Raw genomic sequence first — 25,113 nt, 5'->3', positions numbered from 1 at the left:
AGGGAGCTGCAGAGCAATGGAGACAACAGGCCCCATCTTTATGTAGTATTTTACCCCCAGTGTTGTCCTGGACTTTATTTCAAAGAAATTAAATAGTGGTCCACAAAGATGGGAGAGAAGAGGCAGCCTGCACCTCTGCTTGCAGGGAGGATAGGGATTCATATTCATATTTCAGCGGGAATTCAGACAGCAGAGCAGTGATCTGGCTATTCTTTCAGTCATGTTGGCCTGAGAGTGATACGCTATTGCCTTATGATTTTCCCTGGGGTTTTACCCCAGCCGAAGCACATCCAAAGTGAACTCTATCTCCATGATGCCCTTCTGCCTGCTTAGTCACATCAGGGCTGGGTGCAGAGGCTTGGCCTTAACAATGCTGCTCTCCTGGTCCCTGCTGTAGAGGCTCTTGCTGACAAAATCTGGTATTGTAAGGGTAAAGGCTGTTTCCCTCAAGGGACTGGTTTTATTATACCGATGTAGTGTAACTTTGCCAGTATAGCTCCCAGCCTAAGAGGACTTCACGAGCACAGCAGTCCTGGGGTCAAAGTAACCCAAGCCCCGCTGCTCTTAGAGCAGGATGCACTGCCGTAGCCTGGCGAGGATGCTGGCAGATGTTGCATGTGACTGCAATGGACACAGAGCATTGCTCAACCTTGGAGAATTTTTCCTCATGTTCAGCATGGTTTATTTTGGAGTTTGCTGCTGACAGCTGAGCTGCAGTGGGGCTGTAAGGTTTCTAAGGCAGATGTGGGGCACCTTCTACCATCATTTTTCTTATCTCGTGCACTGCCTGGTGTCAGATGTGGCTTCTGAGGGCTACCTTTCTGCGGTCTGGTTTTACAGAACAGCATTAGCAGTTATTTTATTTGGTGAAAGTTATTTTGCCAGATGAAAATTACAGCTGAGGCAAAGAATGATGGCTTGTTTTTCCCTCTGTGTGTGTGTGACAAATCTGCCCAAGGCTAGCTGACCACACTTCACAGCATGGCAGAGAGAACTTCCCTCTCACTCACGAATTCATCCAATTGTCCAAGTCCTTCTTGTGTTGTCCCAAGCTCAAATGCTTGCCTTTTGTCTTTTAAGGCAGGAAGACTTGCCAATTCTCCACATGCATGTGCTCACATGAGCACAGAGAAAGCACTGTTTAATACTTACATGCATTATATTTAACAGCTGCACAGCTTTAACAAAACAGGAGTCAGACCAAAATGTAACTCATTGTTTTTAATAAAAGAAATACCAGTCTTGGCCAGATGTGGTGTATGTTTTTCCAAATGAACTAAAACAGTGTCGGCAGCTGAGTATGATAGGGGCTTGTGCAATAAGATCACTTGTTTTTGCATGCCCATGAATGGCAAGGCACAGATTGGTGTTTAAGAGAAGACACAAAGGGTTTTCCTCATGAGAACAGAAGGAACTTGAAGGAAATGGAGCACAGGCTATTTGCTATGCTGTTAACTCTACTACAGCAGTAGCCACCCAGTGGATTAAGAGATGTTTCTCCCAGCAAAGACAAACAAGGTCGATGGTCTCCCTTCTGGTGGCTGTTCTCATGTTATACTAAGGAAAGCTGATGGGACTGAAATATAGAGAACAAGCTGAATGTGGAAGATGGAGTTGCAGTTCTGGAGAGCATTGCTGTCCTGTTCTCCTTCCAAAGATACGAACACCACTAACTGAGCAATGTACAGAGTACACTGCAAAAAAGGGAGGCACATAGGCTGAGAAAGGTGTGTGCAGCTGAGCTGATCAGAGCTTTCCTGAAATCAAGAGACAAGTCAGGAAGCATCACTGATGTAGGACCGGGTCTCTCAAGTGTAGACTGTAGTAGTGTCATTGACTGTGCCTTGATCTTAAAGTACCAAGGCATTTCTAAAGCTTTTTCTGCTTGAACTGTAGAAGAGTCCACAGGTTGTCTTATCACTCTTGGCATGACATCTCTAAGTCATCCTGGAGCTCAGGCTGCATCTCCACAAAGAATTTCTCTCCCAACACCAAGGGTAGATGTATGACTCCTGTGTGACTATTCCTGCTACTGTTTGACATTTCAATCCATTGGAAACCTCTAACATCTGGAATTTGCTGGGAGAGAAAAACAAATATTCTCGTAACACCTCTGAAAATGTAGCCACAGTCATTCTCTTTCCTGTTTGATGTTAGGATTTTGCTAAATGGAGAGGAAAGGAAGGATGTTAGGGTCAAGCAGGCTGCTGGTCCTCACCAAGCAATGCAGCCCCCATGTTGAGCTGCTTTAAAGCAGTTCTGCACATCGCAGAGCAGATGGGTTCTGGAAGAGGGAGTACGTTCAGGGGAAGTCTAGGTACTGCTGTGCTGTAAACAAACTTCCCTTTTAAACAGCTTGTTTCAGTGCTGGCTGTGGATAAACGTCATCTTGTTTTAATCACTGACTCTTATGGCAGCAGCAGCAGCACCCACTGCAGCCACTCCAGGTCTTGATCCTGACATCATAAAAAATAAATATTTCCTCTCCATGCTCGTACAGTGGTTCAGACTAAATAACTTCACAGCTTGAGAATGGATGCGTTTAATCCATATGTAGCTGGGTTTATGATGTCAATATGCTAATCTGGTTATTGTCATCTTTTTTTAAAGCTAGTTACCATAAGGGTAGCACAGGCAGGCATGGCCGCAGTGATTTCAAAGGCAGAGGAGAGAACATCCTAGCTCCGGCAGGAGCTAATTACTTACAGGTGGCCTCACTGCAGCCGGCAGGGTCTTAACTCCTCTGGCTCCCCATGCCTTTTCCAGCACAGCTCGATTTCTAGGATCAGCCTTTGCACTCTGTGTATGCCTGTGAAAGCCATTCAGTGGATGAAAAAGAGAAATGTCTTATTTAGTGAAGACAAAGTCTTTAAAAAATGGAGTTTTGGAGGGAGATTTTCCCTCATCTGGGCAAAAGCACTGGTTCAGTATTTGGCATGGGTGAGGGACAGGCGAGTCCCCAGGCTGGGAGTTCAGACTCCACCAGAACAAAGTGATTCCTCATCCGGGGTTTAAATGCCACGGTGTTATCTGAGATCCTTCACAGATTTGTAATCAGAGGCATAATTAGCAGCAATCACATATGACTCCTCCATTCTGGTCCCTTGGGGAATTTGGGTGTGTGCTTTTCGTTGCTGTCACATCACAGTCATTCCCTACCAGGGCAACTTCAAAGAAGTTTACTGGGATTGGGAGTGTGCGTTTAGAGACCCTCAGTGGCCCCCACCCCCAGGTCTTGGCTCTGAATGCTCCCAAGTAACAGCACCAGGGAAATGTTGTTGCCAGACCAGCACACTGTCAGTGCAGAAATGACCTGGACTTTCTCAGAGGAGGAACATAATTGGGTTATAAAAGACTGGGTTGTTCTCATTGATGATGAAGTCCACGGAGTTTTCTATTTTCATGTTGTTTCCTGTATTTCTTCATCATGGTGTGGCAGACCAACTCCAGGTTTGCTGCACCAGTGATGCCTTGAGAGGTGCTTGAATCCCAGGAAAGATGAATCTGCCCTTCACCAACCTTAATTTTTATTCTGCAAGCTGATAAGTCAGTATAAGAAGATTTTTAGTTTGTGTTCAGGACCTGGAGGCAGATTTTGAAATGAGTTGCGTACACAGCTTTCTCCATAGTAACTTATCTGTTGTCCATTGCAGAGCAGCATTTAGCCTTAGGTTGTATATGTTCCCATTTTATGGCAATGAAAGAGGCAGCAATGTGAAAAGCTACTGAGAGCTCTTTAGAGCAAATGTTTCATAATTGTAGGCCATGACAAAATAAAAGTCACTAAAAAATTCAGACTGCACAATCCATAGCTCAGAATTCAGCAGCTACCAAACACTGAGGATTAACATCTCCTGCACAGGCAGCAGGCTGTTGTGACTGAATGATGACTTAAACACAAAATAGTAAACATATTACTTTAGTTTAGCTTCAGATACTGCTCAGTAAAGTTTTTCCTACTCCTTTTTCATGATGCTCATTGTCACGCTAGTCAATTATCTGATTACTTGCCTACCTTTTTCTTACAAATGTACTAGTGTTCAAGAAACAGCACGTTTCTGATATTGGCTTTGGACTCCGTGATTATCGTTCATCAGTTTTTCATCCAAGAGACCACTCTTCTTTGGTTCAGTCCTGGAGTGGATCTGTGGACCTCAAGGCTATGTTTTATCTTCTTCAAGTATAACTCTTGACAAACATTTAATCTATGGAAACTCTGTAGGAGAAATAGGTCTGTCATGCTTATGTGCTGGACATGCAAAGGGCAAAAGTATGGCAGGAATATCACTACTGTCCAGATAAAACACATGCATGAAGCTATAACAAGCCACGCTAGTGTTGATACTTTAGGTGTAGTTACAGCAAGTGCAGAAGTGCATAATTTCTTCTAAAAAGTGTAAGGAAAAAAAAAAAAAAAGCCTGAGAAAATTTTGAAGGAAAATGTACATAGAATGAAATGCAGCTCTGCAAGGATATGCAAAATGAGGTCCAGTAATGGAGCAAATGTATGACCTGACAGGTAATATGTAATAATGCAGGTAAAGACCAGGTCATCTCATTTACTGACATTGGACAGAGTTAAGAATGTGCAGCTAGGCTTTATTTTTATTGTAGTCCTAAGGTAGTTATTTTTAATTATTTAGCTTATTAGCTCATTATTTAAAAGTGAGTTAAGTACTTTTAGGTACTCCTGATTTTACGCCACCTACTCACAGAGCTTTCTCACTCTTGCATATCTGTATGGATTTTTTTGTAACAAAAAAAGTGAAGATGCTGTTACAACTCAGGAAAGAGGTCTTAGAGCCATCATTGACAGATCCCTGAAACTGTTGACTTAATGTTAGGTGGAAACAAAGAAAGTCAATAAAATGCTGGAGCTGATCAGGAAGTATATTGTACTCACGACAAAGAGTCATTTTGCTGCCACATTTTTGGTGCTCCTGTGCTCTGAGTCTTGCGTGTGATCCTGATTTCTGCATCTCAAGGCCATTAAAGAGTTAGGGGAAGTGGTGAGGAAGGCGACCGAAAGAACCTAGGGACTGGAGAAGCTGCCTTACGAGGAGGTACTAGAAAAGGTCTTTTCTGGGTCTTTTCTGGCTGAAGAGAAAGCTTTTTGGCTGGGATGACTGACGGCCTCAGGGAGGTGGTGTGCAGCGTGACTGCAGAATGGTTACTGACCACATCCCACAATACTGGAACTACCCAAGACTCACTGAAACCTGTAGAGGATCTTAAAAACACATAAAAGAAAAAGTTGCTTTACATAGGGTGTACTGCACTTCTGGCATTGCTGCCACGGGAGTCTGTGAAACAGGCCATGAACAGCAACCAGAGGGAACTTGAACATCCCTTGTCGAGTGAGTGTCCATGCTGGGGGAGCGTGAGGGAAATAAACCACAGATAGTACCCAGGCTTGTGTGTTCTTCCTAAACAGCATCTCCTGCTGTCACTGGTGGAATAGACGGATGGTGGATCTGACACATCAGGGTATTTCTTATGAGCTTATGCTCTTATGCAGAGACAGCTGATTCATTTTGACTTCTGAAGAAAACCAGGGAAATTTTGAGCTAAATGGAGACAATTTCAGGGAGATTTCTGGGGAGATATTGCTGACTTTAAATGGAAGCTTAGTACTGAAAAAAATCAGACATCTTTAAAAATCATGTTACCTCTTAATAGACATCCTACATTATAGCATACATTTCATTTTTATATATCATAGAAGTGTAGAGTAACTGGGGTTGGCAGAGACCTCTGGAGGTCTCTCAAAGCAGGTCCAGCGTCAAAGTCAGATCAAACTGCCTGTTGTCCCTTTGCAGTACACCTCTGAGAAGTCTGGCTCCATCTTCCCTGTAATGCTCCTTTTAGGAATATAATCATTCAGCGAGCAGTATAAAAGTGATGTGAAATTTTTTCCATGTGTATTTCAGCAATGGGCTGTGACCTTGCATTAATATAAGTTTCCTGTGGATGGATATATTTTCTATGAGTGTTCCCTTCCCATCTCTCTTCCCCGCAGGACTTTCTCAGCACAAGCATTGAGTGAATAACTCATTTCCTTGGAAAAAGCACACCCCATTTTGTAGGAAATTCCTATAGAAACATAAAGAGGAACCTCAGGTCTCAGAACTGCTTCCTCTTTACTCCCAGACTTCTGCTAGAAAGGTGGTGAGAAAACAAAGGCTGGTTCTGATCTGCTCTGTACTCTCCTCCTCTGTGTCCTGGAAACGATGATGAATGTGCACAGGGTGGTTCCTAGCATATGTAGGAGGGAAAACTGCCAAGGCTATTCTTTTAAATAATGCCCTGACAAGGGACAAGTGGAGCTGTACCTTCCCAGGGTCTTGCCAGGATATCAGTGCAAACAGGAGTTCAAGGTAGCTGGAGAAAGGGGAACATGCAGGCTGACCTCAGATCACGTCTCTTGAGTATAGGACGTGATGACGGCTGGCTTTTGAGTGAAACGGGCAAGCAGAGAGAAAAGGGCTTTTTATGACGTTCTACTGTAAAAACACACATATGGACTTTTGCAGACAAGACAGCATTGTCCCAAGGACTGTGGGAAAATACATAAATTGCTCTGTGTTGTGGCTCTCCTTAGCCACTGCTGGGGAGGGTGGGAAGCAGGTATTCTTGACCCTGAAATCCTGCTTTCTATGGCCAGGCACTGGAGATACTCTGCAGCAAGCCGCCATCATGGCAGAATCCATCCATTCATCACTGAATATAGGACAGCCATCACCTTAACATTTCAGTGTTGCTAGACACCATGGCTGTATAAATTCCATGGGGATCATTATATGGGGTCCAGTTGCACAGCAAATTGAAGGTCCAAGAACAAAAGCACTTTGGGCAGCTAAGCTGGGTAACAAGAGTAGTGAGAGAGGATTCAGCATATGCTAACCATCAGGATTTGTCCCCCGAGGACTCCTTTCAGTCTGTCAGCGTGCACAAAAGGCTGTACCACCACGTGGTGTTTGCTGCCCATGTTCATGCTTGCTGGAACGGGCCAGTATCTCCAGCTCTATGGAGAAATGCTACTCACTGGAGCAGAGGGCAGGACGTTGCTTTGAGAAACATGGAGGTATTGCAGAAGCAACGATGGCCCTCTCAAAGTGGTTGCTCACATTCACTGCAGAGTGGTGCTGCTGGGAGTAATAACACTTAGCACTGACACAGCACTTCATCCAAACATTGGGTAATTAATCTGCAAAGCAGCAGGAGATGCTCTTTGCAACTGGTTCTGTAAGCACAACTAACGGACTAGAGTGAAGAGAGCTATTAAAAACCGTGCTTACATCCAAAATGTCCCTTGGCAACTAAAGAAAAGCCTCCAGAACTTACCGTGTCCTCCTTGTTTTATTAGCCCTCTTAATATTCAAATGAAGAGAAAGTTTTCCAGGGCCGGTCCTCAGCCTGCCCAGCTTGCAGAAGCTTGGCGGACTTCAAAGGAGCTGCAACAAATTATTGTGTTTCTTACTCCAGACATTTTGTGACGATGATTACATATTCTGGCTGGAAAATAGTTCACTTATAAAAGATTATAGTATATCCCAGTTAGCAGAACACTGTAGATTATCTGTTTTTATAGGTTTACCCCCTTCCCTCCCTTGACTCTTTGTAGTTTAAAAGTTTGGAGACAAAATTGCTTTTGCTACTGAGTTCATTTTCCAGTTAGCAACCACTGATTGCTTTTTTCCCTCCCCCAGTGAAGCTGCACAAGAGTGGCTGTGGGAGGAAGGAGGGAGAGTTTTGTGGTTACGGCTCAGATTTGGAAGCTGGGATGCCAGGACCCTGCTGCCGATCCTGTCCTCTGTTTCCATGTGACTCAGAGCAAACCGTGTAACCTGCTTTCCAAAGGCCTCTGTGACATTTACTCAGTGCACCGCGTCACTGTGTCCTGTGATTGCATCCTCTGACTGGTATCAACAAATGATTTTCACTGTTTTTATATAAACTTATCCAAATGACCACACCCATATTTTGAAGGCAAAACATGCAAGGAGGGTAATTATTTGGCCTCCTTTGGAAATGCTGGGTTCTCATTCTGGTAAGGGTGCTTCCTCAAGAACCTAAAGTTGAATTCCCAGGGGTAAAATCCAGTCTGCTTTAGATCCAAATCCTCAGCATCCGTGGGACTTAGCTGACTGTTATTGTGCATTCAGAGCTGTGTTCACAAGGAAGTGCAGCTGTGGTAGCCCTTGGTTTAGGTACTCCAGGTCTACATAACACATGGGCAGGTATGGAGAACCAAGTCCTTGAGCAGAGCATTCTCAGAAACTGGCAAGATTAAGCCTCATCTCTCACTGGTGAGGACAAATCACTTCAGGCAAGTCAATCATTTTAGAGAGTCTCATCCCTGAGCTTCCCCGGGGGGTAAGCACTGACTTGCAGCACAGCAAAGGCCCATAGGAAAGAGAAGTAGTAGGAACTTTGCTCCAGTAGCAGAATGGTAGAGGCACGGATCTGGGACAGACTCCTGCATCAATGTGTGTCATTGCTTCATTTAGCAGAAGTGCTTTGTACAGGAGAAGTTCACGTCATGCCATCCTAGAAGACTTTATAACTGGCTGCTGTGGTTCTCTTCTGGACGGTGGGAGACAGCAGCTCAAAATCACACGATTAAACTGGCAATAAGGAAAAGTGTTAATGGAGAGATTTCTGCTCTCTGCCATAGTGGCAACTCCACAAGCCACTAGAGATTACCAGGAGTAAGGTTTCTCTTGGGGTTTTGTTTCTTAACATCATCCTCTGAAGTTTAGCTGCTTTCCAAGCTCCACCCTGAACATGTATTTTCTGTCTGCTTGTACCCCTTACACCTCTGTGGACTGGGCAAAGCCTTTTCTATTCCCTTTCTTGGGGAGGATATTTAGAGATTTCAGTGATCCTAAGTTAGTCCCTTTTAGTCGCTTTGTGTTGTTGTCATTTACTGAATTTCCCTCTAATTTGTCACCACTTCTTTTCTCTATTATTACACCCGAAATGATACCTAGCACATACAATACCTAGCAGAATAATTCAGGAGTGGTTGCTCCCGCCTTTTATCACCAGACCCAAAAGTGGAAAGACGCCTTCCCAAAGGATCTCTCAGTAAAAAATGTGGAGTGGCAAAGCACAAAGTGCTACATAGACCATTATAAATGGTCCAGCTGTTGCAATGACAGTTATTGATGTGGCTGAGAAGGTCATTGAGCTTCATAGAAAAAGTGAGGTTGAGAGGAGCTACAGAGAAATGGAGGTCATTGATCATGGAGGGAGAAGGGCGATGGAGACCAGCTGGAATTGCGGTCAAGACGCCAGTCTCCATGGGTGTTTGGGCTGGCATAGGCAACCACATTTTTTTTGGTGGAAATGTGTGAATGCACTTTAAAAGCAGAGCCCAGGGCACTGGTGTGGGATGGGGTGAGGAAGTGCAGCGGCAGGTGAGGCACAAACAGGACGGGTTTTTGCTTGGCTCCTCTTGCTCTCAACCTGCCTTCTTCCATAGTGTGTCCAGGACTGTGACTAATGTCTGTCATATGCTGTTCCCCCACTCCTGCTTCCTAAGGGGACAGAGCTGCGTTCCTGGGAGCGGGATTTATTTTGACGGGCTTCCTGATGTCCTTAAACTGCTTGATTTTATCCATGTAAACTTCTCATTTTCTGTTACTTGCTGTTTCTTTAAGAAGAAAGCTATCTCTGTGGTTGCCATGGAAAGCCCTGCATATCTCATGAGACTGAACCACAGAATATGTAGTGCAGCCACAGAAAATATCTGGAAATATGTTTGCCTGAGAGCTGCAGTCCTCAGGAGCTTGGCAGCCTTGTAAATGGAGATGCCCCAGCTGGGAAAGGGAATTTTATTTCCCCAGGCAGCTAATGTGGGCATGAGGATGGGATGGTGCCTGGAAATCCGTTGCCTCTGTTAGGGGGGAAGGGGAGAGCTGGGCAGCAGCTCAGGGATGTCGTGATGGCACGATGCCATCGCCGCTGTGGAGCGAGCCGGTGGCAGGGCGAGGACCATGGCCAGAGCGTGAGCATCGGTGCCTCTGCATCCCGCTCATCTCTGCCAGGCAATGACTTCTAAAGGCTGACAACAAAATGCACGCAAACAATGTGTGCAAGCCCTGCTGCTCCGACCACTAGCTAAAGAGTTGATTCCCACACCTTCCTCTAATCTAAAAACCACAATTTCCCCTCACTTCAGCTGCCAAAACCTACAAGTTCCCCCACAACTTCCTTAACACAATGCCGTGTTTCATGACGAAGTGAAACTTGGAAGTGAAAATCAATTGGGATGAATATTGAATTAAAGATAGCTCATTGATTGAACTATCTATTTTCTTTTTTTAAAAGAAAAAAAAAGCCCATTAAGAATGCCTCAATCAATGATAAGATTAAGGGGTCTGGAACAGAACTGAGGCCACGTGCTGCTTTAAGACTCCCAAACTGTCCTCTATCTCTGCCAATTTTTTTTTTTTTTAAAGTAAACATTGCTGGCTTTTCTTCCCAACTGAAGAGTTAAATAAAAAGTTCAAGAGGGAAAAAAAAAAACCCAAACAAAAAAGCAGAGAGAGAGAAAAAAGGGCCAGACATTCACATCTCAGCAATCTCTTTGAGGATGGATTCATTAATGGTCTGGTGTCTCTATTCTGGATGGCAAAATAATTGTCATTTTAATGCACAGATTTGCCCAAGAGCAGTGTGGGGGCACTGAACCCCCTCCTTGGTTTCTGAAGCACTCAGAGGGCTCGTAAGGATGGAGCAGTTTCACAGCCTTCTCCCATCCCTACAGTACAGCTGCCTCCAACCATGCTGTAGCTCGAGTTACCAAACATTTCCAGTGTAAGACCCTGCTTTTTTGCTGAGGGTCTATCAAAACCAGCATTTTCTAAAAATGCCAGCTAAGGTAGTTCTGCTGTTCGCAGGAGTGAGGCATGGCACAACCTGGGTGCATTCCGCACAGGTCTCTGGCCCCTGGAAGTTGCCTGAGATGCCTCATGTGCCCAGAGATGGTGAAGCATGAACCAGGGCCCCAAGAAGGGCAGCTTTGTGGGTCTGAAAGGGACAAGTTTGCTCAGAAATAATACGACTCCCTACTTCTGCAGTGCTCGATGCTTTGCACACACTGAAAACCTCCACGTGCAAAAGAGCCGCACAAAAGCCATCACTTTAGGGGTGTTGAGGAGTCTCCGAAATTAATTGTAAAGCTGGCAAAGTCCCCATTACTGTTCTTATTCCTTATCTTAAGCCAGCTGCTGGGCCTTTCATGCACACAGGAAGGTCAAGTTGTAGCTTGGCATCTCCTCAGCCCACATCAGCTCTGGCCTCAACTCTCCTTCTGCAGGGGCTGTAGCAAATGCTTTGGTGAAAAGCAAACTCTTCTCACTCTTCAGCCTAGCTGACCAGGCTTTTCTGCTGGTGCTTCTGCTGTGCTCCTACACCCACATCTATCCCACACATGCTGTTGTTGGCCATAAACCCTCAAAGCCCCTAACCTGCCTTGCAGCACTCCTGTTGGTTCACAACATCTCCTTGGGATTGGTTGGCCCAGCTTCTGAACCTGAAAGGGCTGTTTTAATTTGCAGTTTGAATTGCCCAGTTTCTTCTCCAGACTGAACACTTCACAGTTTCCAGAGTCCTAATTTCTTCTTCAAGGCTTTCTCCCAACCTGCGCTGTGGATATGTCCAGCTAGACCCCAGCAGGTAGAGCCTCCCTCCCAGCTCCATCCAGGTCCTGAGCACAATCCAGGCCACAAGTCTCTCTGCAAATCCCTCCCCTGCACTTTCAGGCTGTTATTCCAGGACCACGTTGATCTGCATCAGGCTCTGCCCCTCAAGTGCATTTCTATTACATTAGCCAGAAAGCAAAGTTTTTGTGGGCATGGGAGAAAGAACTACAAAACTTCTCTTGTAATATTTGGATCCCTTTAATCAGGTCCCACCGTTAATGTGATGCCTCAACTCTGGCTCAAGGCCAAACTCACCAGCTGGAAGACGGGCGAGTGGACACAGAGGGGGCTGGATGCTTCTCCCCCTCCGAGGATCCGTTTGTGTGGTGATGAGCTCGTTTACTACCCTCAGGTTTTGGAAGGTTGAGGAAGAAATTAGTGTTTTGAGGTTGGCTTGTGACAATTTACTTTCAGTTTCTAAAGAGTTTCACTAAGAAAATGCTTCTTACTGAAACTGATAATATGAATAAGTTATGAATGAGGCCTGAAAACCATCTTCAGAAGTGCTTTAATACCAGTTTAAGAGGAAGCTGAAACAACACAAATGTTTTGCAAATAATATCATCGAGCTCTTTGCAAGTGCTCTGTGTGGAAAATCTGTTTTGTGTTTGAGGCCAAAGATATGTCACATAAAACAAAACTCGGTAGCTAGAGACACAGCTACACCCAGCGTGATGCACAAGTTCGCCATTTGCAGGTACAGGCTCAGGCTGGAAAATTTTGCAAATTGGGTATTTTCCTTGTTTCACATTTCAATAAATCCCCTTCCCGTCTCCACCTCTTGGGTTTGAGTGTGCTCACGGCCATCAAAAGTGGATCAGAAACCCCCCTGCTAGAAGACTTTGGCTGCCAGTTAGTCTTTGCATTAAAAGCCATTTCACCAACCTGCAAGCCACCCTCCCCTTTCAGTAGCACTGATAACATCTTGGCACTCCCAGCAGTGACTAGCGGTGCTGGGCTGTCCTGCTCCCAGGTTGGACAACAACGTTACCAGAAGCACGCTGCATGGTGGAATTCAGCAAAAAAGCTCCATATGTTGTATGCAAAAGAAAACATTACTTTTGGCACAACTTTTTGCGCCAGAAGCCAATTGCCACCAGAATACAGATGCAGAACTTGCCAGACCAAACCTAATTGCAATACTTGGGAGGTGTTTTATATTTTTCTTCCTAACTGTGTCCAGGTGTGTTGAATTGTTTGAGGGAAAATCATGGTGTCGAGAAATAGAAAAAGGCTAACTGTTTAACTAATGATGGGAGCAGTACATCCTGCTGATTCTGAATCTCTGAATTGGTGTTTTGCTTTGCTGTTTCTATGTTAAGTAGCATAAATCTAAATAAAGAACATTACATGTAACAGCTACTTCTGAGATGCTTGCTATTGGAGTTCATAGAGACATTAATATATGAATTAATGGATTATTTTTGAGTAAGGCACTAATAGGTAAAAAGAAAAATAAGGGAAAATAAATAAGGTAAAGATTAAATTAAAAACTTCCAAATACTTAAAATAAGGCTTTCAATCAAACCCAAATATTTTCAGGATTTTTGATCCACAAAGTATTTTCATTATTTTTACTTTTCATCTTGGTTCAGTGTATTTTTTTGAGTTCCTGAAAACATTTGAGTGAAATGAAAGTTTTCTTTTATCAGTTGTAGCAGTTGTAGCATTATTACAAATGGGATAACTGAGCAATGAAATATGCTGCAAATACGATATATTCCTCCAAAGTAGGCAACATGAAGATAACCACAGTCTTTTTGCCTTGCCATATATTTTGCAATTTGCCAGCACACCCAGAATTCTACTTAAGAACTGAAAAGTGCTGCTGTTACCAGTGATGTCTGAAGAATAAAGAAAAGAAAATGCTGTAAAGAAAAGAAAATGGGCGAAAAGGAATAGCCAAGAGAAATGTGGAAGGTAGCTGTTTTCTTTATTTTTGTGTGGATCCACGGAGGCTGTGCACACACAGGCACTTTTCACAAAGCCTATCCAATCATGTGAAAAACTTACTGAGTTCAATAGCTCTTTTCAGTGTCATTTGCTACCAAAAATGCATGCGTGCATCTTCCTAGGATGGCCTCTTCAGGTATCAAGAAGCCATTAAAAGACAGTTCCTAACTCTGTTAAATGGGTATCGTGTATTTTAAACTGACGATTCTCTTTATTTACCTGTGAAATGCTCTGCTTGCAGGTGGCGCTGAAATGTGATACATCCCTACACACGCACATTGGTTTTATCTCAGAAATAACCCTGCTCCCCGACAAGCAGAAGAAGAAGAAATCAACAACGTCCGACATTAGGACACTGAATACTGAGGCCTGGACAGAGAAAAATATTTTAAAATATTTTTAAATATTAAATATAAACGAGGAACCCTCGTTTCCTCTCATGTCAGAGGTGGGTTTGGTTGTATGCTGTAGGCAGAGAGGTTGGTCGCAAATAAAGCCGTGAACTTCAGCAGAGAAGCGGGTAATTACCGTTGAGTCTCAGATTATCTTGTCCTATAAAATGGGTTACGTTATCACAGGGAGGCAAAAGAGAGGAAAATTGGAGGTGAAAGTGGTTAAAAAGCTTGTTTGAGCGAAAAGAGATCTTCTGCGCCCGCTCTGTCCATCAGCCGCTGGCTGCATTGCTCCCGCCGCCCGGCTGCTGGGCCACAGCGGACAGGGTGCTGGGGAGGGGATCTCACCGCCTGCAGCGCCGGGGAGGTGGGACGCTGCCAGCTGACACAGCCCCGGTTTTCATCCCTCAGTTTTCAGGGGGGGAGGAATCCGAGTCGCTGAGGGGGTGGAGGAATCTGGCATGCTGCTGCAGTTCAGACCCCGGTCAAAGCAAGCTAATTGTAGTGACAATGATTGCTTGTTGTTTTGGCATTCGTTCACTGTGTCTTTCCAAAGCATTCCCTGGAAAACAATCAATTCACCTCCTTCAAACCGCAGATAGAGGTAGGAAAACAGCGAGACTGCAGTCCCGCTATGGGGACTGTGCATTAACATATCACCCGGCAGCACTAATTTTGGTTGAGACCGAGCATGGAAAGACAAGAATGAGAACCACTTTTCCATTGCATTAGCTGAGCACCCACCATGAAGTTCAGGCTGGTTCTGTGTTTTCATGCTGGGTTTAAGCTTGGCTTTGGGATGGCAGAGGTCTGCCATCAAGTTAAGCAATGGAAGCAAGTGATAACTTTTCCCAGCCTGAAGCCTCTCAGGGTGAAGTCAACCTGCCCACAGTTTTGGAACAAATTTGAGATGCTGGAGCAAGTCTTTATCAGATAAATGTTTTGTATTATGAAGCTGCAGTGGTCTTTATTTGATACCAGGTGTGCTAAAGCTGGATTTATTGTATGGCCAAGCCTTGCTTTCAGTGATTTCTGTGTCACTTGTAGTTTTTCCTTGTAATTCTCAGAGGGTTGGGGTCTTTCTGAAAGCTGAATCAGACCTCTGGCCCAAGTAAATAACAATCCATTTCAGCTTGTTAGCTCTTATGGTAGTGGCTCTACCTGGTCTGGAAAATGGCACGACAAACCGATTTGTTCAGAAGTGTGTTGTTTGGTAGAAGCTGTTGGGAGGATCAATGCCAGTGATAATCCTTCCTGTGGTGAGATGGATGGCTTTCAATTGCAAGGCTGTTTCTGCTGTGTTTCTCTATCATTAAGTCACTTAAAAAGACAAGCAAAATATTGCTTCTAATTTTTCTTAAATACAGTTGGTGCTGTATCACAACATTTTGCCTTTTCCTCTGGTTTGGTTTCTTTCCATGTCTCTTTTGGTTGCGTGGGTTTCTGCATTTCTACGGGCTGTCCTTTGACTAGTGCTGTCACAAAAACTCCAGCTCATTCCTCCTTCAAGAATAACTTCAGATATTTATACCGTAAGACAAAGCCTATGTTGTGTGCTCCAGTCACTGGTGCCATTTCTACCTAATGTGCATGGTGTTGAATCAAAGAAGAGTCATATTTTTTATTAGACATTCCGTGCAGTTATATAAACCAGATGCAACGATTTTTAATTTTTTTTATTGTTATTTTTTTAAACTTCCTCCCTCAACCCAGCATTTCCTTTCCATTTTCACAGGAAAACTCTTTAGGAGAAATACCGTGGTATTTCAGCAGATGATACCATGGTAACATCAAGGATGATATTAGGATCTAAGAAGACCGAGAGAGACCACGTAATTCTCAATCTGAATCAGGTCTGGGGCTCTTCGCTTCCAAGGAGCATCATCAGGGGTGGTCATTGAAGGCCAGGGGTGGGACCCCACTGGTGTGCAAGCACAAACAATGGTCCAGACCAAGCTGTTTCCCTGGAGGGGTGTGCAAGCCAACTTGTAGATCCACACTGTACCTCCAGAAGCCCACTGTGATGTCTCCTTACCATCTGCACAGGCAACAGCAGCACAGAAGGAAGGATAACACAGAAAATCGAAGTTGAAGTACCCATGGAAACACACTGAGATCTTATTGAAGGTGTCAGAAAACCACCATGATGGAGATGTGCACACGTTTTTTGAGACTGGCAGATGTTCCTCAGGACACATCTTCGTGTTGATTTGTTCCTTATCTGACAAATCCTTGAGGCTACCAAGTTTCCTCTGTCACTCACTCAGGGTAGCACAGATTGAGTCAGAGTGCTTTGCATTTTTTCTTCTTTCAAGCTGTTTGCCCAAATATTTGAGAATATTTTAACATGCCCAGATCCAGATCCTCTCTTTTACCACTTTATCAACACCCGGGTAAAACTGTGCAACACTCTCTTAAAAGGAAAGGCCAGGCCTGGGGTGATGAAGTAGCTGGAGGTGAGAGAACAAGAAGCGCTGGGCAACCCTCCTCCCCAGTGCGTTGCGATCACAGGATCAGTCATTTGTAATAGGTGGGCCTTGGCGGCTCTGAATTCAAATGACTTTTTGAAAGCAAGTAGTTACCTCATGATCAGAAATGATGCACCTGAATTCCTCTTCTGCCTTGAGGCTTATTGATGTTTATTTCTTGATGTTCATTCAAGTATTAATGAGATCCCTCTCCTGTATCCAGCAAGGGCTGAGTATGCTTTGCAGCCTTCTCCTTAGCTGGGTCTCTCACTTCTAACATGGCTAATGATGCAGTCACTTGGGGATGTCTTGCCCCCCTCCCAGGTTTGGTTGAGGTTGGCCTGTGGGGTCAGAGGATGCACACAGAGACACGTGCAGATGGTGAGTCAGCCCAAGCAAAGTTGTGTCTTCAGAAAATCCCGTGACATCTGTTAAACAGAGCTGGTTGTTAGAGCAATGCCAAAACCCACTGGATCAATCAGGTTCCTCAGGAAAATGCAAGAGAGCCGGGTGTTAACAGGGAAACTAATGGATAAAACCAGCCTGAACGTATGGACGGAGGCAGGGACGATGTAGGAGCGGGCCAGGGCAGGTCGAGGTCGTGATCTTGGGCTGTGGCTTCTTTTCTCTATGTTCTGCCTTGGCATCAGGTTGCTGTCTCTGTGGCACATCGTGCTGCCTCTTCTGGGTCCAGCAGGCCCAAAGAGCTGACAGACAGGGAGATGAGGAACGGGTAGCATATCAACAGTGTGAAAGAAGTGTATGAACCCACATGGGGGAGTGAGAAGAAGGATGTGCCAGAAGGGAGGGCAGGGTTTTGGAGCTTGGGTTTAATGCAGGGAGGCAGGACCCGGCGAGGGCTCCTGCATCAAACTGCCTTGTTCTTTGCTTCACTGTTGGTGTGAGAAAAATGTGAATGACACGGAAATGACACCACCTGCAGTAGTGTCCTGATCTGTACTTTGCACTCTGAGAAACACTTCCGTTTGGGGTTGAGAGAGGGATGGGGAAGCCTGGGAGATATTAATTTCTCTACAGCTGCAATTGTAGTTGCTACTTACTGGAAAAGTGGTGACCAAGCACTCCTTTGGTTCAGTGGTTTGAAGAGTGCAGGATGACCTTGCAATGTGGGAAATAACCTGCCAGAAAAATGACAAAGCCACGGACAACACAGTGTCTGGGGCAACCTTTCATCTGCTGCACTAAGAGAAAACATGCAAGACAACCAAAATAACATCCTTTGGCATTGTGTGACCCAGAAAGATTGAAAATAAAGAGAGAGAGAAATGGAATGGAGACAAAAAATAGCAGTGTTTTTCAAGACACTCATTAGTGGTGACTTTCGATAGTTTTGAGCTGCAGACAAGCCTGTCCTTGCATGGCTGGGAGCAGAGGCTGCTTTGGGAAGCGCACGCAGCTGCTCTCAGACCCATTTTCCAGTTCACCGTTCTCCTGTTTCCCCGCAGTGCTCAGAGGCCCAGATCATTGCTTTGGGGAGCAGGTCCGCTGCCTGGAGGACATGGGTCTGGAAAGGGATTTGTTTGTGTGGTACAACCTGAATCTGACTAATCTGTTCCAGTTCACAGACTGGCGCTTCTCGCTGGGTGTTTCTCTGAGCATCCCGGTCGTGCAGTCTGCAAACGGCATCTGAGTGAGCCTCTGGCTTTCCTCACATTTCCTCCCTTGCTCAAGGTTAGTCTTTGGCCCTGACTTGCTTCACCACCTACCAGTTGGCCAAATCGGCTGTCAACTCTTTAATGCTGCAGTGATTTCAAAGGACCAGTGGCAGGATCTGGCCCTGTGGCAACAATAGGAGCTGCTCCATTTTCTTTCCCTTAAGTCAGCCGTGCTCTTGGCATCTTTGAACCCATCTCTCATGGCCATCATTATAGTGATTTAACACATCACGGAGTGCTTACTGTTGTGCCTTGGGAGACACTGATTTCATAACTGATCATCATGGTAATAAAGCAAAGCAGAGCAGCCCCCTCGCTCCCCGCTCTGAGGCTTCGTGCACTGCTGGGAGTGCAGCAGGGAGCAAGAACGTTTGTGGGAGAGCTGCGGTGTGTGCAGAGAGGCTGAGGCAAGCCCCCTGCCCGAAACACAGACATGGGGGATTGCTTCTGTGCAAATGCTGATCACACATTATTCTGACCAAGAGCAGCCGGGTGTTTCAGACAAGCAGAAATTTCTCCAGCTGCATGTGCTGGGGTAAGAGTTTTGTCAAGGGAAGAGTCAAGTTCCTCCCACGCTTCGAACAAATTATGGTGTTGAGGGTAAAAGCTCATAGATGTAGCCATGAGGACTAGAAAGAGCATTTCAAGCCTTTTTATCCCAGGGCAGCAGAGGCTTGAGGGACAGCCTTTCATAAGATTTGTGCCAATTTCTTCTTGAGGAGACATCTTATTTCTGAGAGAAGCCAGCCAGTCTGCACAGCACGACCATACCAGAGCCATACCTCTGCTCCGTCTGCTGGACGCGAGCCCTGTCGCGCTCCAAAGCCAAATGCCACATCTGGCTGCCTCCTCTCCTTCTCTGCCGCCTCTGAAATGAAAATGCTGGTCTTTCTTGAAAATAACGGTCTCGTCCCAAAAATGCACAAAGTGACAGAAGTGGTACAGATTGTGACAGAATCACCTTATTGGAAATTGTTAATAAGAAGCAGCTGTTTCACTGGTAACGTGGATGACCTTTAGCATGAGCACGAGGTGGCTGATGGACGTGTGGTGTGGAGACCCTGGCCACCGGCCCTGCTAGCCAGGACTGCAAGGAACTGCCAGGCACGTTGGCACTCGGTCAAAACTAGAAAAATCCCGAGTTAGTCACAGCAACAACATCAGTGCACGCTGTTGCATCCAAGTGGTTGGTGACTATTACAGGCTTGACAGTCTTCCAGAGCAAAAAGCTGTATGCAGCAATAGTGCAAGCCCAAGACAAGGAAAGCAGATGTTCCCAGCTCCTCCTCCATCCTTGTTCCCATATGTTGACTAAGTAGGTTTAGTAAAACAGAACATGCTGTAAATCAGAGCTGGGCAGAGTTCACCGGTTGGGTTAAATGTGGCTTTTAGGGTGCACAAGTGAACCACTGTCATTTACAAATAAGGAGACTACTGCTTTAAGCTTTCCCGGAATGTCTGCAGCTGGGATCCAAATGGAATATCATATGTTTCACTGAAGTCATCCTTACTCTTTCAGGACTATGTTTTTATGTAATCCACATTTTCTTGGATTACCTGTGCATAGGGATCCCAGTCTGGAGTCATCTGAACAAGAAGTTTCTCAGCTGAAATTACTTGAACCTGCCTGTGTTATCCTTTGTGCTCAGCACTTCCGTGGCTCACAGTGGTATTTTTCCAGGATCAAATGATCTCATTTTGATCATTTAGCATCAAATAGTGCATGATGCTGTGACTTTTGGGAAAGCCAAATTAAAATCAGTATTTGAATAAGGATGTGCTCTTAGGATGCATGTATTTGTCTCTCTCAAAACTAACAGTTTACACTGCATAAGATGATGAGCAGAGGACTGAGTTTTGATTGTCTAGGGATTTTGGAACAACAGGAAATATTCCCAGGCAACTGTAAGTGTCTGTTAAAAAAGCTTTTTTAGTCACTGGTTCAGTTTTCAGGAAGCTGCTTCCTCTTACACACATTACTTGAGGTCTTTAGCTTCCTGGTGAGCTATGGCATCGCTCTGCAGCTCGGCCCTTCTTCACATCATAGTCCCAGCTCCACCTCTGCAGCGAGGGCCGGAGGGGAGACATCCCACCCATGCAGAACAGGCAGGGAGAAGCCCTGTCAGGCTGCTCCTGGCTTCACGCAAAGATCTTCCGCAGCCTGAAACCTGTTTGGTCTTGCAAATCATGTACTCGAAAGGGCTTCTTCCTTCTAATACATTGACTCAATCACTTTATTAAGATTTATAATCCTGTAACGAATCTATAATTAGCAGTTGAAAGATAACTTCATAAAATCAATATACGCTAATGTAGTTCATATAATATACAGCCTTTTAGCTGTATATGGATTTTCTTTCTTATGAATGTTTTATCCCTTGTATTTCCCCTTTGTACAGTTTAATAAAAAATTAGAAACTTTAAAAATTAAAATTTTATATGGAAGGAAAATATTTTATTGGAGGTAAAAGTGGGCTTGTAATCTTCTAGTATACCTTTTCTGATAGCCCAACTGGAAAAAAAGCCCAACTGTTTTAGTAAAAAAATGAGTTCATTTACAAGTGTCACATTAAAAAAAAACACATCAGATTCAAAAAAGTCTGAAAGAAAACATGCTAATTTTAGTGAAAACAACTTCTTTTTTAAATAATACATTTTCACAAACAGTTAAACAGTATTAAATTTTAAATGAAATATTTGAAAGTGACTGAGATCAGGAAACACATCAGATCAAATGATTTTTTTCCTGTATTTTAATGAAAATTTTTGAAGTCTTGCTTTTTTCTTGCAATTCAAAATGGGAACATGCTGCTGATTGTCATGAAATGGGGGATCCACTTCTGTGCTCAAATTGGTTTAAAAGTTCTTTCTTTTACTTACAACAGGCCAATAGGTTTTTTTATTTACAATAGACATTTTATTACACTTAATACAAATTAGCATACATTTTCATTACAGAAACACATCAGTGATCTTTCAGATGGTGAATAAGTATTCCTTTGCAATCTTAACACCCCCCAAATCACATCATTGGGCCAACGACTGGGAAACTGAGAAACTTTCTCTCTTAAACTGGGGGCAAGCAATATCAGAAACACTGTCCATGTTGACCTGGAAGATATTGAGACACAACAGAAGGGTCCATTATGCTTTGAATAAATCAGTTTTTAAGGGTTTTTCCAGTTCTTAAAGCCGATTCACACCTGAGGCACCTGTTCACACACTGGTGTTTAATTTGTTCACCGCCAATGTAAGTATGATGAGAATCAAATATTTTGGCCTGTCTGACCAGAGGACGTTGGTGTCCTGATGAACTGAGCTGCAAAGCCTGAAGTTTGGGTGTGAATTCATGGGCTGAGCAGGGTTCATACGGAGGTGAGAGATGCTCCTTCATCAGGACCCAAGGCAGCTGGCGTGCCAAGGGACGGGTGCCCAAAGCAGATGTAGGAATTGCTCAGTACTGGGTGGTGTCTGAAGCTGTCACACACCTAAAGCGTGGGTAAATTGAGGCTGGGTTGGGCTCAGCACCTTTTTCTGTTTGTGGGTTTAGATATCTGTATTGCAGTTTTTCCTCTGGAAAACAAGGCAGTTGGTGAGCATCAGCTCTGGGGTGCCAGAACAGTTGTCCAAGAGCAGGAGACCAGGTTGGCTGGAGACCGGCTGTGGCCTCCAAGGTGAGACTTTTACCTTAAGCAGTGGTATTTAATGCATCATGGTCTGTGAAAGATTAAAACATGCTTTCTCTTCTATCCTGGGCACATGAGGAGGAATCCAGGTCTCCTCGTGATGGGATCTTCCCCTCATTCCCCACAGCATTGCTGAAACATCGTCCTGGTCTCCTGCAGCAGGCTGTCTAAATCCTGCCCTGAACCTCAGGGTCTGGGGGCTGCTATTTTAAACCTGACTGTGGGCCTTGTGACATGCCGAAGGAAAAAAAATAATCCATTTCTGATAATGAATCTTGTTATTTTCCTAAACTCAGAGGAAATCTGCAGCACAGCTTGTGGTCCTGGAGGAGAGTGAAGGAATACTGCTTAATGAGAACCTGGTGGGTTAATTAGTCCATTGTATGATGTGGTTAGTCAATAGGAAAGAAATACTCGGAAATTTTAAATGGCATAATCATGATTGACCTTAAGGTAGCGGTGGCCTAATAAGCAGTTAAATGCGCCTGAGCAATGGGGGATGTCTGAGCAGGAGAGGATTAGGAGGAACTGTGCTGATGTGTCTCTGCACAGTTTGAAGCAGAACTGCAGAAACCAATGTATTAGTGAGACTTTTAGCAACAGAAGAGAGACTGCAGCGTTTCCAGCTCAATACGTGGTATCTCCTTGGTGTACTGACCCACAGAGTTTGCGGATGCACACAAAGGGGCAGCAGATATTGCAAGAGCTAGGAGGGAATATAAAAAAAAAAAAAAAAAATAGGGATCTGAGCTTCAGGTTTATGTTTCCTTTTGGCCTACTCAGAGGTCCCCAAAGGGTTTTGTCTTCCTCTCTCTGGCTCAGCACCCATCACGTGCACCCAGACTGCCTCCTCTAGTGACTCTTTCAAAATGCGTGCTTTTGCAACCTGTACTTCTCCCTTTCAGCTTTATGACAGTTGTTGCACTAACTACTCTGGTTTTTGGATTTATTTTTTTTTAAAGTATTTGCTAATTTGAAGTTCCAGGTATGTGGCTATTCCTTTCACAGTCATTTTGCTGTGGACTGAGTTGTGTAGTCTCCTTCTCACACGCCGATCTTTGAAGAAAGCTGCCACTTGCAGCGCGTGCTTGCTGCGAGCACAGGATTTGCCTTCCTGCTGCCCCGGGCAGCTCAGCGCCGTCCTCCATGGGGACTGCTCCTCTCCTACCTCCCCTTTCCTCTGACTCAGCTGATTCCTGAGCGTCTGGCAGTGCTTTCCTGGCCTTGGCCTGGGTTCTACAAGGGCTCCAGCTCCCTGCCGTTACTCTCCTATTGCTGCTGGTTTCATTTCTTCTGCTGTCCCGAGTCTGTTGCTATTTCACGTAAGCCTGCCAGATTTGCCTGCGCGATTGTTCTTTTGTCCAGATGGATGTTTAGCTCAGGCTATTTAGTGCTGATCTGGTTTCCCTATTGCTTTGTGTGTACCCGGGAGAAGAGAGTTTGTATTAAAATTCTCCTGGAATGCTGAGTCACTTGAACTCTGCTACTGTGTCATGTGCTCGGTTGTCTGAGTACGGGATCTGGTTATGTCATATCTTGCAAAATGTGTTTTCTGTTTCCCCATCGGAGTTTTGCCTGAATGGCTTCCAAATTATCCACCTACTAGAAGCTGGGAAAGTTCTCTCTCATGATGTAATTCCCCTTTTAAAAGTCTGTTTTGATCTTTTCCAAGAACCTGGTTGGGATTTGAAAGCTAGGATACTTTTTGCATGCTTTGCTCTCTGTATTGCTGGGCATTCAGGAGGATTTACTCCTTGTGATTCAGCCGGCCGTGTAATTCCAAACTGCCAACTGTTTGTGCCATTGCCCCATCAGATTATAGCCACCTTACTGTGTGCTCAGAGAGGTTCCCGTAATCCAGCAAACTCTGGGTTTCACTCTGAAAAGCTTGTGTAAACATTCCTGGTTGGGTTTCCACTAGTGATTCAATGTTCACCAGATCCTCCCTGTGCCTCACTGAGGCTAAGCTCGATCCCAGAGAAATTCCTTATCCACAGCACTTCCCCAAAAGACTTGTCTTGATGCAATGGTCAGCAGACAGTTCTGCCTTGAACGAACCAAGTGCTCTGGCTTCACTCACCAGTAACGAGCAGTGACACTTTTTTTTTTGCGATTCTGTTCAGTGTTTTTGGGTTGGTGCAGATGCCCAATAGCTTAGACTAGTGAGTCAGTCTGTGCTAGTTTCCAGAGATGTAACAACCCATTTTCTTTGCAGCCTTGTAACTTCCTTCCTCAGTGACTACACTGCACATCTCTTATGTCTCATTGGCTGCATAGGAGCTTATTTATAGCTTCAATTCCTTGTCATGTACCCTTGTCCATTACAGTGCTTGACCTACAGTGGCTGCTGTCTCACCCTGAGGACATTCTCTGGCTCAGCTTTACCAGATCAGAATTTACATTGTCCTACCCCCCACTGGGTCCTATAAAATGCAGGCAATGTATTTTGTAAGAGCTTCTTAATGACAGTTTGTATTTATCTGATGTGAAAAGCATGGCTTTTTGTACATTGCCAACATGTAGTCACATTTTTGCAGCCTTATACTGATGGTTTTTGTTGCTGGGATGAGCACTGCAGCTGACTCCACTGTCTGCATGGAAATGAATCAGTTGTTGATCCTGCAGCCTTGCGGTGGGCGTACCGGTTGCACGGCTGGCAGCCTTCTTTTCCAGGCAACATCAGGCAATTGAATTGACCCATGGTCTGTATTGTGTTTCTGTGGTGGGTTGACCCCAGCTGGAGGCCAGGTGCCCACCAAAGCCGCTCTGTCACTGCCCTCCTCAGCTGGGAAGGGGAGAGGAAATATAACAAAAGGCTCGTGGGTTGAGATAAGGACAGGGAGAGATCACTCACTAAGTACTGTCATGGGCAAAACAGATTCAACTTGGGGAAATTAGTTTAATTTATTACCAATTAAATTAGAGTAGGATAATGAGAAAATAAAACCTAACTCTTAAAACACCTTCTCCCCACCCCTCCCTTCCTCCCGGGCTCAACTTCACTCCCAATTTCTCTCCCTCCTCCCCCCCAGCAGCACAGGGGGACGGGGAATGGGGGTTGTGGTCAGTTCATCACACGTTGTCTCTGCTGCTCCTTCCTCCTCAGGGGGAGGACTCCTCACACTCTGCCCCTGCTCCAGCGTGGGGTCCCTCCCATGGCAGACAGTCCTCCACAAACTTCTCCAATGTGAGTCCTTCCCACGGGCTGCAGTTCTTCACGAACTGCT

Source organism: Balearica regulorum, chromosome 2, assembly GCF_011004875.1.
Source record: "Balearica regulorum gibbericeps isolate bBalReg1 chromosome 2, bBalReg1.pri, whole genome shotgun sequence".
Classification (NCBI taxonomy): domain Eukaryota; kingdom Metazoa; phylum Chordata; class Aves; order Gruiformes; family Gruidae; genus Balearica; species Balearica regulorum.
The sequence above is the reverse complement of the archived record's forward strand: the minus strand, read 5'-3'. Positions refer to the sequence as shown.